Source organism: Lygodium microphyllum, chromosome 27, assembly GCF_053477565.2.
Source record: "Lygodium microphyllum isolate KBCC chromosome 27, Lygodium_microphyllum_v1.1.10, whole genome shotgun sequence".
NCBI classification, from domain to species: domain Eukaryota; kingdom Viridiplantae; phylum Streptophyta; class Polypodiopsida; order Schizaeales; family Lygodiaceae; genus Lygodium; species Lygodium microphyllum.
This window is the reverse complement of record NC_141161.1, coordinates 81,148,599-81,161,508: the sequence shown is the minus strand read 5'-3', so window position 1 is coordinate 81,161,508 and position 12,910 is coordinate 81,148,599.

The following is a 12,910-nucleotide window of genomic DNA, read 5'->3' as shown; positions in this document are numbered from 1 at the left end:
ACTTTTTCATCGCCTCCGACGGTTTGGGCAGCAGAGGAACCACCCCTAGAAGGTCACGTTTATACAGTCAGAAGGGGTTGATTTTGCTTTTGTGCAGGTTAAATTGTCTACAGATATTGATTTGGAGTTCTACGCGATAATGGATAGGAAGGTGCTTGTCCTGTCAGCTCTTCCATCGGATCAAAAGCTTGATGGTGACAATTACCGCATCTGGCGAGTGATGATGTTGGCCATTTTGGAGTCTTATGATTTGACAGAATTGGTGATGGAGGAGATTAACAGGCCCTTTGTGAGGGATGAGTCCAAAATCTTTTCCAATGCTTATACGAAGTTGACCAAGGCCAGTCTCATTGGGATAAACTGAATGCGAGGATTCGATCTTTTCTGTTTTTGTCTTGCACCATAGCTGTGATAGCTTATATCGAGCACTTGACAGTGGCTCGAGAGATATGACTGGAGCTTGACCAGATATACAACCGGATGACCTTGATGAAGAGGGCTTCTTTGGAGGTGCAGATGTGGACCTTGCCCGTGAATAAGTCTTATTCGCTTCGGGAACACATCAACAAGCTTCAACAGCTTCAGATGCAGGTTCAAAATGTGGAGAAGCCTATTTCCTCTGAAGACATGGTGATCACTTTATTGCCCCAGTTGCTCCTACGATTCGGTACTTTTTATTCCGTCCTTATTGCTTTAGGGCGGGAGTCGACTCTTCGATGGAAAGAGTTGGTTCCTATGGTCTTGGACTAAGAGGAACAGGTGAAGGGACAAAATGCTTCCAAATCGGAGGCTTTGGTTGGTCAAGCCTCTTAGAAGAAGGGCAAGGACCAAAAGAAAAAAGAGAACAACAAAACCAAGAAAGAGAAGGAATCGACTTGTCATATTTGTGGTAAGACCGGTCACTGGAAGAAGGATTGCCTTGATAAAGACAAGGACGACCGTCACTGGAAGAAGAATTGCCCTGACAAAGACAAGGACAATAGGAATGACACGAAGGATTTTGGAGCGGTGGCTGGGCCCTCATCAATTGCTTTTCTACACTGAGCAATCATTCAGAACTCTACATCGAAGACTTCTGATGCTGCGATGACAGCTCTCGAGGCTCGAGAGTGGATTGTGGGTAGTGGTGCCTGTGGGAGCTTTCGCTCAACCGCTAAGATCCACGGACCGCCACGGACCGCTTATTGTTTCAAGCGTTCCAAGCCGAGCACTAATGGCTACCTCTCATATAGCCGACGCGCCATCCATATCTATGGGTGTAGTGAGCTTACCTCCATGCTGATCGAGTTACCTCCTCTTCTGCGCACTCTGGTAGCTCCACGATTCAAGTGCAAGCTTCAAGCAAGCTCCATCCTCAAGCTCCACGCTTCAAGCTCCATCACCGCGAGCAAGAAAAGAGAAGAGAAGAGAAGAGAAGAGAAAAAGAGAGGAGAAGATGGAGAGCTTCTCCTCCCCGGTCTGTCACCCTCACACTCTCACACTTCCTCTCTCAAGCACAAGCTCAAGCAAACAAGAAGAAGAAAAATAAGAAGAAGAAGAAGAGGAGAGCCACTTTTGGCCACACACAAAAATGAGCTTCTCATTCACTTTTCAACTTTATATACAAAACCCTAAATCCCTTTTGGGCGGTCATCCCCTTGTTCCCTTTTTTACATGGTCGGCCGTGGCCTAGGCCCTTTTTCCCATTGTCATTCTATCTTCTTAGCTTTCTTTCCACCACCCGTCTATATTTACAAATTGCACGGGTGAGAGCCCGACCCTCCTTAAATTAAATCATGATGCGCTTGCACTCTTTTACAAAAGTATTGACTTGTGCTTTTCCTTGTGCGCATTTTTCCCTTATTTAGGATTTTTCTGCGCTTCTTGCGTTTTTAGATTTTTCTTGGCGCGCCTTCGTCTTCCGTTTCACTTTTGCCTTGGCCTTGTCTTCTGCTTCAGCTTTTTCGGATTTTTCACCTTTGTTCGTTTGAGGGTTAACAATGCCTCACAGCACATAACTCCTTTTTCCGATGGTGTTGCCCATTTGCGACCTTCGCATGGACAGATTTTCATTGGAGATAGCTCTTTTGTGTCTATTGTTGCGCAGGGTGAGATGCAACTTATTTCAGATGGATGTGGTGGTACCCACACTTCCGAGGTGTTGCATGTGTTAGGTTTGGGGTATTATTTGCTTTTGGTCCATAAGATTTGTGCTCTTGGTCTCTTGGTGGAGTTTGATAGTGATACTGTTCGAGTCCTTGATCGTGGATCGAGGAAGGTTATCTCTGCAGGGTATGAGAAGGTTGGCATCTACAAATTGAAGCTTTCCACATCTCTTATCTCTCTTTTTCTTACCTCTCATACACAGTCCGAGCTTTGGTATGCTCGGTTCGGCCACTTGAACTATGAATACCTTCGGAAGGCGTCACAAGGATCGTTTGTCCGAGGTTTGTCGGATATAGTGGTGAGCCATTAGCCATGTGTCTCCTGCATTTGTGGGAAATTGCATCGGGATGCGATTCCCAACACAGCTTCGAGGCGGTCTGCTACACCCATGGAGCTTGTATCTATGGATCTTTGTGGCCTGATGAGGATCGAGTCCCTGAAGGGAAGCTTGTACTTTATGTTGATCGTAGATGACTACAACAGGATGACTTGGGCCTATTTCTTGACTTTGAAGTCGGAGGCTTTCTCTCACTTCAAGGATTGGCTTTTCTTTGAGAACCGTTCTGGCTGGCGACTGAAGATCTTGTGTTCAGACAAGGGAGGTGAATTTATGTCTAATGAGTTTGCTCGTTTTTGTGCAAATAGGGGGATTCACTAGGAGTTTGCTAACACCAACACTCCCCGAAAGAATGGCAATTTGGAGCGGAAGAACCGAAGTGTGATCGGGATGGCGCGCACCATGATGGAGCACTGACAGACACCTCAGTTTTTGTGGGCCGAGGTAGTGGCTATCGTAGTTCACATCCTCAATCGATCTTCCACTTCGGTTGTTGACAGGATGGCCCCTTTTGAGGCTTACTTCGGAACTAAGTCTGATGTCTTTTATTTCAGGATCTTTGGGTATGACGCCTATGTGCACATCTCGAAGGCGCAGCGTGACAAGTTCGAGGCGGCTTCTCGATGACAGGTTTTTATTGGCTACAGCTTCTAGTCCCAAGGTTATCATCTATTTGATCCCGTCAAGCGGGATGTCTATACGAGCTGAGATGTGCGGTTTGTGGAAGTTCTGGCCACAAAGGGGGGTGAGGAGCATCTCGTTCTTGGAGATCCAGGGGGGAGTTGGGCTCCCACAATAGTTCCTTTGGAGCCAAGGTCTTTTGATGGAGACTCTTCTTCTGATTCTGAGTCTTCACTTCCATCGGCCACCCTCGAGGAGCTTCCGCCGGTGGATGTTCCCAAGTCTTCAGTAGATGGAGCATGACGGGGAGAGGTCCGGCCTTCTCCTTGTTGGGCCCGTGACACACTCCGAGATTCAGGGATTGAGGGGGTTCCTGAGAAGTGGGAACCGCAGGATGGACCGTGAATGTCACGGAAGAACCAGGCACATTCTTCAGAGCTTGTTTGCTCCAACTATTGTTTGCTGACTCGTGTTATGTAGGATCGTGAGTCCACTTCAGTGAAGGAGGCTTTGTAGTTTGATCATTGGCGGAAGGTTATGGAAGTAGAGTTAGAGGCTATTGAGAGGAATGGCAATTGGTCTCTTGTGCCCCGTCCCTCTCACAAGAAGGTGATTGGTGTCAAGTGGGTCTTTAAGACCAAGTACCTTAGTGATGGTTCTTTGGACAAGCACAAGGCTCGCCTTGTTGCTAAAGGTTTTGCTTAGCGCCCCGGCAATGATTTCCATGATACTTTTGCCCCCACTGCTCGTATGGCGAACTTTTGAGCTGTTCTTGCCTTGGCTGGCTATAGGAGATGGCGTGTCTATGAGCTGGATGTGAAGTCCGCCTTTCTGAATGGTGACTTGCAGGAGGAGATCTATGTTGAGTAACCTCTTGGCTTTGGATCCTTGGATGCGAAAGTTTACAGCTTAAAGAAGGCCTTGTATGGCCTCAAGTAGGCTCCGCATGCATGGAACGAGAAGATTGACTCGTTTCTTTAGTCGAAGTTGGGACATCAGCGCTCCAAGGCTGATCCACAGCTCTATGTACACACTTCCGAGGTTGGTCGTGTGTTGTTTGTATTGTATGTTGATGATTTGATTCTGAGAGGGGATCATGCGCAGAAGGTCTGAGAGACTAAGACAGCTTTACATTAGACATTCGAGATGACGGATTTGGGGCTTCATTTCTTCTTGGATTTATCAGTCTTAGAGGGGGATTTTCATCTGTCAACAAAGGTACATTCAAGAGCTCTTGGTGACTTTTGAGATGGAGACTTATCGGCCCATTACTACTCCTATGGATCCAAATTGGAAGGCCACTTCACACTCAGATTCTCTCGTGATGGATGCTTCATGCTACCGTCAGTTGATTGGATCCTTGATTTGGCTTCTTAATACTCGTGTTGATCTTTGTTTTGCTGTGGATCTTTTGGCAGGGTTCATGACTGAACCCAAACAGGTGCATCTTCTCCCGCTATTCTTCGGTAGCATTTCAGATCCCTTAGTCTTTTGACCCGTCCAAGATTTGAGAGGAGGTGTTAGACAGTCATTTCCTGGACAATTGTTGGACAGCAGAGTACGGCAGTGCCATGTCAATAGGGTGCAGTCGGACAGTTTTACTACAATCGACTACATTTAATGCAGCCGACCTAGTGCTGTTATTTCGTATTTTTTTGGCTATTTATAGCCAGATTGTGAGCACACAATCATCTATTGACTTTAAATTTTGGTCTTGAGATCTGTTGGCTAAGATAGTTTGTGCTTGGGCTAATGGAGATCAAGATCATCAAGTCGGAGACATACGTAGATATTTCCTTTGTCCTCGTGTATATTTCTGCACTCTTATACAACATACTAAATTGCAGATTTTCTGCATTTACAATGTCTCCTTTTCTCTCTCCCTCTTCTCTCTGTGTTCACTCTCTCTCAGTCTTTGTCCTACGCTTCCGCATCACTGCACTCTGACAAAAAGAAGTTCAAACCTTGCTGTTAGCCAGTCAGGAATTCTCCCATCCGACAAATATGATGTGTTGTTGTACAACCCCTAGATACAATGGTTTCCATGCTAAATTGCAGCTTACAGCCAGATTTGTATCAAATGTTATTGTTTTCTGCCATTGTTACACTTGCAGGTTGAGATTCTGGAGTAAGGTCGTATATCTATGCATGAGTTTTCTGCTTTATGATTGAGTGCCTAGAAACGGGCTTCTTAAATATACTATTTGTGATTTGCATATAGAGCCTATAATCATCTGGACTTTTGTTTTAGAGAATCGTGTCCTTTGCTAGGATTGCTTTGGTCAGTCTTTTCTTCAAAGCAAGTGGTAATCATCCATGATTGCAAAAGAAAAGCCATTATGGTCCATTTTGAGGAGTACTTTTGCATTCTTTTCTTCTGATTTTATGTTTGTTTCTAATGATGAAGGCAAGACAGTATGGGTGTATATAGATGTGCCTATTTGTGAGTCATGTGTATAGATATCAAAGAACTGTACTTTCATCCGTGTGTTCTCTTTTTATATTGTTCATGCTTGCTTCTACTATGCATCTCTCATTTGATTACTATAGCAAAACTTGCCTTTAACTTGTTATGGAGGCAAAGCTTCGCCAAACTAATGCCAAGCAAGGGAAAACTATTGACCCCTGTCTATTGTTCTATCTCCACATTATAAAGAGGACATACAAAATGAACGCATCTTGGATAAGGTCTTTGCATGTGTCACAAATGGATTTTTGGAAGATGGGGTCAAAGGTAGCTTGTTATGGTCTTCTCTTACATCTTATAACCAACTAACAAGGATGGTCAATACTAATTCAAATCTTGCAAATTATCTTTGTTAGTAGAGACGGCTTCACTCCTAGAATGTGCAAAAAAGCTATCAATAGCTCCAATATGAAGAATGTTGTAAGACACAATGGGTAAATAATCTAAAGTTGATAGAAATGGAATGATCCAAACCTTATCTTTACACAACCATGCTTACCATATAGTTGAAATTGCTACAAGTTTAAATCTTAAAGGTTTGTTTTCTTGCTTGCTTGTTTCTTTATTTTTGCCACAAAAGTTTTTGTGACTATACCTTCTTACAACATGTTGGTAGGCCCTTGTAATTAAGTCACCTTGTTTACTTGGTTAATCAAAGAGCTTTCAAACAATTCTCGAGGCATGTTGCTACTAAGTAGCTTGATTTTCAAGGGAAGATTGATGTTGAAAGAACGAAGTTTAGAAAAGCAAATGCCAAGAAAGCCAATGTTGCGAATGAGGAACAATGCTACCTCTTTCTCAACTTGCACCACTCTTGTTGTTAGAAATGGTGAAGTGAAGGTAGGAATTGTGAGAGAATGTTGAGTGGCAATAGATGTGTGAGTGGGTATAGAAAAGAGGTGGAAATGATGGAAGTGTGAGGAGGGTATGGGAAAGAAGAGGAGATTGATTAGTCAAATGAGGGTACAAGTTGCGATTGGTGAGAAGCTTGAGAGGTAGGCTGAGTGCGTAGGTATAGCGATGAAGAATGAAAGTGTTTGCAATAGTCTATAGACGAGAAAGAGAGTACTTAGGCAAATGGGATGAAATAAAGTAGCAAGTTTGAAACATTGCCATATATAGGGAGTGGTGAAATTACTTTCTTCTAAATTTGAAAGTTTTCTACTAGCCTTGGCAATTCATGGTACGCGAATTGTCACTTTTGCACTTTTCAAGATGATCCAAAATGACCGAGGCCCTTTCCCAATCCATCTTATCTATGTAGAAGAGTCATCAACAAAGGCATATGTCCTCATATAATGTAAGAGCCAAGGGAAAGTGTTAAAAGTTAAATAGTGTGCGATAAAAGCACAAAAATATGCCTAAAGGTAGTTCAAAAATTGAGCTCCTTGAGAAATAATGAGTAATCGATACCTAGATGAAAGATTGGTTGGTTGAGAGATGGTGAAAGGCAAAAGTGTAGCATAAGGGCCATGAAGTTGTGCTAAGAACACATGCATGTGTTTTCATTATGATAAGGGGCTATCAAGATGCCAATTGCCTATTAAGGTAGAAGTGATGGAAAGAGCTAACAATTGTAATGGAGGCAAGTAAGAGGACAAAATGCAAAGCCATGAACTTTGAGTTAGATGATGTGCATATATTCTCGTAAAAAAATTAGAATAACTAATTGGTGAGGTTGCTTATGGAGGAAGTGGGGACTTTGAAGCCTAAGTAGCTAACTAGAAGCTATCTTTCATTGTTTTAAAAAAATGGCCAACCAAAGATATGTAATGCACATGATATCATCAAGAATTTCGAATTTCCTTATTAGAGTAGGAGCTAAATTTAGAGAGACATTTTTCTTGATAAGCATGGAAAAAGGAGTTGTTTACCCTATGTTGCTAGTTGAACCCTTGCTTAAAATTGGTACACATTAACAAAGATTGGGAAACTACTGTTATTGGTTTCCTAGTTGCACTAACCATTATGGCACTAAAGATCTACTTTGGAGTGAGCTAAAGTTCTCAATCTACTTGAAAGGATGAAGAAGAGCAATGACTTAGCAGATACCTTGAGTTTTTACCTTTGTGATTTATAGATATGATATCTTGTGTAAATATAGAAAAAGGGGATAGAGCAGCATTATGGTTTTCAAAATATTGAAGATAAATAACTACTCAAGTCAACAACTTAGTGAAGGCAAGTGAAAGGTAAACATGATGGTAAAAAAGGAGGAACTTGAAGAGGTCAACATTGGAGAGCAAAGGAAGTGTTAGATCTGTGCAATATCAGATATTTAAATGTAGGACCCTCAAGCTTTACTTGAAGATATTTATATGTTTGGATATATTTGATTTGGGACGGAAAACGAGCCCAAACTTTTTGAGCACAAGATTAATCTACAAAAGGATCCTAGGCTATTGAGGGAGCAAATATAAATAATGAACCTAAGATAGTATATGCTTAATTAGACATTAGTACCACGTAACTAAGTGAATGACATCAAAGACTAAGGAAAAACAACACTAGTATTGTACGGGGAGTGTTTGTTGTATGTGGTGATTTTGGACTTGAGAAATGCACAAGCTACCCTTCACAAGATACTATGAGAAATATTTTGAAATTAGCAAGGCAAATAATGAAGCACTATCTTTTTACTTTGGTGTTTCCTTGTACAAGGCCTAATTTTCCATGAGGAGAATTGTTGATGTTAGCCTTGTATGAGGGCTCGAGTTTCTTTGGATAGTGCACCCAAATCAAAGAAATAAAAAAAAGTGAATGAAGAAATTTTTAAATTTACTTCAAATTTATTTCAAAATAATTTTTAATATGATTATTTTTGTATCAAATATTTATATTATTAATTATATTAAATAATTTGAGTAATTTAATTTATTATTGATTTTATGAAATAGAGTTATTCAATCACATATTATTTAAAAAATGAATATTAATTAATACTATTTAATAATATCTAGGTTGACTAATAAAAATTAAGCCAAATAATTATTTTAAAAATAGAATTTTAATTTTAAAAGGTTTAAGAATTTGAACTTTGAATTGAATAAATTTATACACTTTATAAATAAAGAAGCAAAATTTTATAGCACCTATTAAGAAATTTTGAAAAGGGAAATATGAGAAAAAGGGAGCTTAGTAATAATTTTGTGGGGAATATGAGAAAAAGGGATCATAGTAATAATTTTGTTTGATGAATCTATTCTATGAATAAACCTATTTAGGAAGGAAAAAATGCGGATGTAGAAACATTTCTAATTGATGAATTTATTCTTCAAATAGAGCTATTTAGAATGAGTTGGACTTGATCGGATTCCACGAAAGAGATTTAAACTCTTATCGCTTGAAAAGAGTAGCAACTATTCGATCTAGGAGTGTTATGGATTGAATTTGTAGACATAGTATCTTATTATGTGTGTTAATGTTATCTATTTTTTACCCACTTGTTAAAACATATTAAATACTATCTGATGAGAGAGAGAGAGAGAGAGAGAGAGAGAGAGAGAGAGAGAGAGAGAGAGAGAGAGAGAGAGAGAGAGAGAGAGAGAGAGAGAGAGAGAGAGAGAGAGAGAGAGAGAGAGAGAGAGAGAGAGAGAGAGAGAGAGAGAGAGAGAGAGAGAGAGAGAGAGAGAGAGAGAGCTCTCTGTTTTTCAAGATAAGAAATATTGTAATCCCTATTCAATAGGTGAAAAAAAGATTGATCGAGAAGAACTTGATGCAAAACTCATGATAGTGTTTATAATTTCAAGTGCTATTACTCTTATATTGATAATTTATTATCCTTTGTTTAAACAATAATGCACAACAATAGTTGACTTATGGCTTGTTGATTTTGGTCTTAACTAGTAACATTAGCAATTTGAAACTTGGAACCTCATATTCTACCATGATCCAAAATTTTAGTTTAGGATTGAGAGACAATAATTTATACCATTGTAATGGGATGTTAGCAAGTTAACTTTATATCTTTTCACCTCATCTTCCTCTATACTTCTTCCTCTGCATATGTACATTGATGACCTTTTTGCTTATAATTATAAAGGAGCTATTGAAATCTTATCTTGTTAAAATAATCATACATCAAAGCTATGTAAATTTGTTTACCTATCGTTTATTTGCTTACTCTCTATGCTTTCACCTCAAGTAAGCTCCATTCTCTTCTCCTCAAGATCTTATGCTCCAACCTCTACCTCTCAAGCAAGCTCTTACTACCTCCTCTTTTTGTATCTCTACCTCTTCTTTTCCTACCTCTTACCACCTCTTTTCTTGCTACCTCTTTCTTACCATATCTTCTTTTTTAACGTTTGCCATATCACCTCCTGTTTTCCTTGTTATTGCACTAGTTCTTCTCCTATGAAAACCTTGGTTGTGTGTGTGTGTAAAATAGGGCTTTCATAAGGGAATATTTTTGAATTGCAATAACTAGGGCCCATTCTATACTTCTATTTTATGTCAAATTGGAATAATATGTTTTGTAATGTTTAATGATTATCGATTTTGTGCTCCCATGTCTTTTATTGAGATCTTAAGATCTATGAAGAAAATACATGTTTCATATCTTACCTCCATCTTACTAGCTCCTCTTCCCCTAGTTATTGCCCCAGTTATTCCCTCGTGGAAACCCTAGTTCAATGTATATATATTATCAAAAAGATATGTATGTGAAGAGATTACTTTCATAGGGAAATATTTTTTAATTGCAATATATAGGGCTCGTAAGATACTTCTCTTTAATATCAAATTAGAATTTATAGTCCTTCTCTAAGAGGTTTTGTCATGCTTAATCATCATTGGTTTTGTGCTCCCATATCTTTTGGTATGTTTTCATCTATTATTTTACATGTGTTTCATATTATTGAGATCTTAAAATATTAAATAATACTAAATAAAGCTATATCAAATAATACATTTTGTACTAAAAGTATATTTTATAAATTACTAATTTGTACAAAAGACCGTTTTGTATATAATATTGGTGATTATATGCTAATTAGGTAATTATAGGGATTATATAGTTGCATTAGATATATGAAAAGTATATGCTAATTAGGTAATCACATGGATTATATAGTTGCATTAGATATATGAAAAGTATTTTTAGATAATATGAGTATATAAATGCAACTTAGGATACCGATTTGAAAAAGGATATTTAAGAACTTCAGAGACTTCGAATTTCATTCCCTCCAAGATACTCATATACTTCTTTGATAGATTGAAATGTGTCTTTCATCATGGAAGGCGATAGTCCAATAGAGGGGGTCAATTCCTTCGTGAATAAGGTAAATTTAATGTCAGGTGGAAGCACGGTTTTGTGGCACAAAAATTGTACCCATTTTTAATTTGCCCCTTTGGTTGTCTTTGGTAAACTTGAAGGGAGTTTGGTATTTCTTTTTATGCCATTGAAGTTTGAAGAGATCTTTGTAACAAAAATTTGGAATAAAAAAGAACAAACGATAGGAATCCCAATCATGGTATGTACATTTGATAGTTTGAACGTGTGGATAGTGGTGGATGCATGTGAGTTTTTTTAATTATTAAAAATTATGCTTTTGGAAACCCACTACAATTGAAGATCCCTGCCCATTGGCCTACTATCGATGACATTCAATGTTTGATGTTGAATATGACTTGTCCCCCATGTGGCCAATTACTTTATCCAAATGGAAGGCTATTCATATCGGTCTGAACCCCCAAGTGTATGATTTGTCTCAATTGCAATGTGAAATTCTGTGCAGTTTGCAATTCAATCCCAATGTTTAGAAGTTGTATGATAGCCTTGCTATTCATAGTCACTTCTATCTACCACACTATGTACTAATGTGTTGTATCAAATTATCAATATATCAAAGCCTTTTTTGGGTACTTCTTGGTACTTCCAACCTTTTCTAATCTATATATTTTAGCATGTTATGATGCTTTATTTGCTTTGGTACTTTAAAGTAATGTTGGAGTCATTACGGTCTAGTCAATATGATGTTGTAGGTGTTACTATGTGGTCATCTTAGGGATTTTAAAAATGTGAGTGCTGATTATGGTACCTTTGTACTGATATTGGCAGCAAGCTTGGTACTCTAAATTATTATTTTTTAATACTATTTAAACTTGACATTGTATTAAAGTGGCAAGAACAAAAGACTTTAACCTTTTGATGCTATGCAACTTAAAGTTTGGTATCTATTTAAGTACCTAGAACAATAGACTTCAAGCTTTGGTGTTGTATATACCAAAATTAGTCATGTTGTAATTAAGTTGCAAGAAAGGACCTCAAACTTTTGGTACTACACAGTACCAAATTTGGTATTTCACAAAACCAAACTGAGAAGAAAATTAAAGTGGCAAGGCCAATAGAATTTAAGAATTCAACCTTATGCAGTTCCATGTCTAGTATTGTGTTAAAGTACCAACGCCAAAAGAATTCAACCATTTGGTATAGTATATGCCAAATTGGACCGTGTAATAAAGAACCAACAAATGTCTTTACAGTTCTGGTATTGTAGAGTCTGTGATTTGTTACTATAGATAGTATCAAATTCGGTACTTTGGAAATCCAAAATTAGTATGGTTAGACAATGGGTACAAATTTGGAACTATTAGACAATAGGTATGTGTTTACAGATTGGGCATTCTAAGACATCGGGCTACTATCAAAACACAAGAATCTCAAGAAGGGGACAAAAAACAATCCTCTTTAATAAGAAAGCCTACATGGTTGGATTTTTGGTGCTGGAAGAAGCTATCATAGATATTTATTGGTACTTGTTGCCACTGTTTGGTGCTGTTTGTTCTAGGATTGTTGCATCATCCTAATCATCATCATCATATGGCATGCTTTTGTATATGATTTTGTGAACTTTGGTAGATAACTTGAAAATTTTTTGACATCCAAGGATGGGCTCGATATGGGAAACCTGATTTCTCTTACAAGGTGCGAGTAGATTATAATTGAAGATGTGTGGTCTAGAAGATTGTATGTGTCAATCTTGCTTTCAACTTGTCCATAGTATAAGCCTTGAACTACTTTACTCCCTTTGAAATTTTGTTGTGCCATGCTTCATTTTGTACCTTCCTGTCTGATACATAGTTTTGGTGCATTTCATCACATAGAAATACTTATCTTTCTTTGCTACCTTGACTACAAAGTTGTCTCCAATGGATAGTAGCTTACACGAATGTTCAGTGTTCCATTCATAAATGGGTAGCTCCCTCTCATTTTGCACCAACAAATCAAAACTGGCATTGTCATTGTTTCTAGCATCATTATTCTCCTTATTGCTGCAACCATCCTCCAACTTTGGGATAGGTTGGATGAGAAGAGAGTTCCATTGTTCTACCTACTC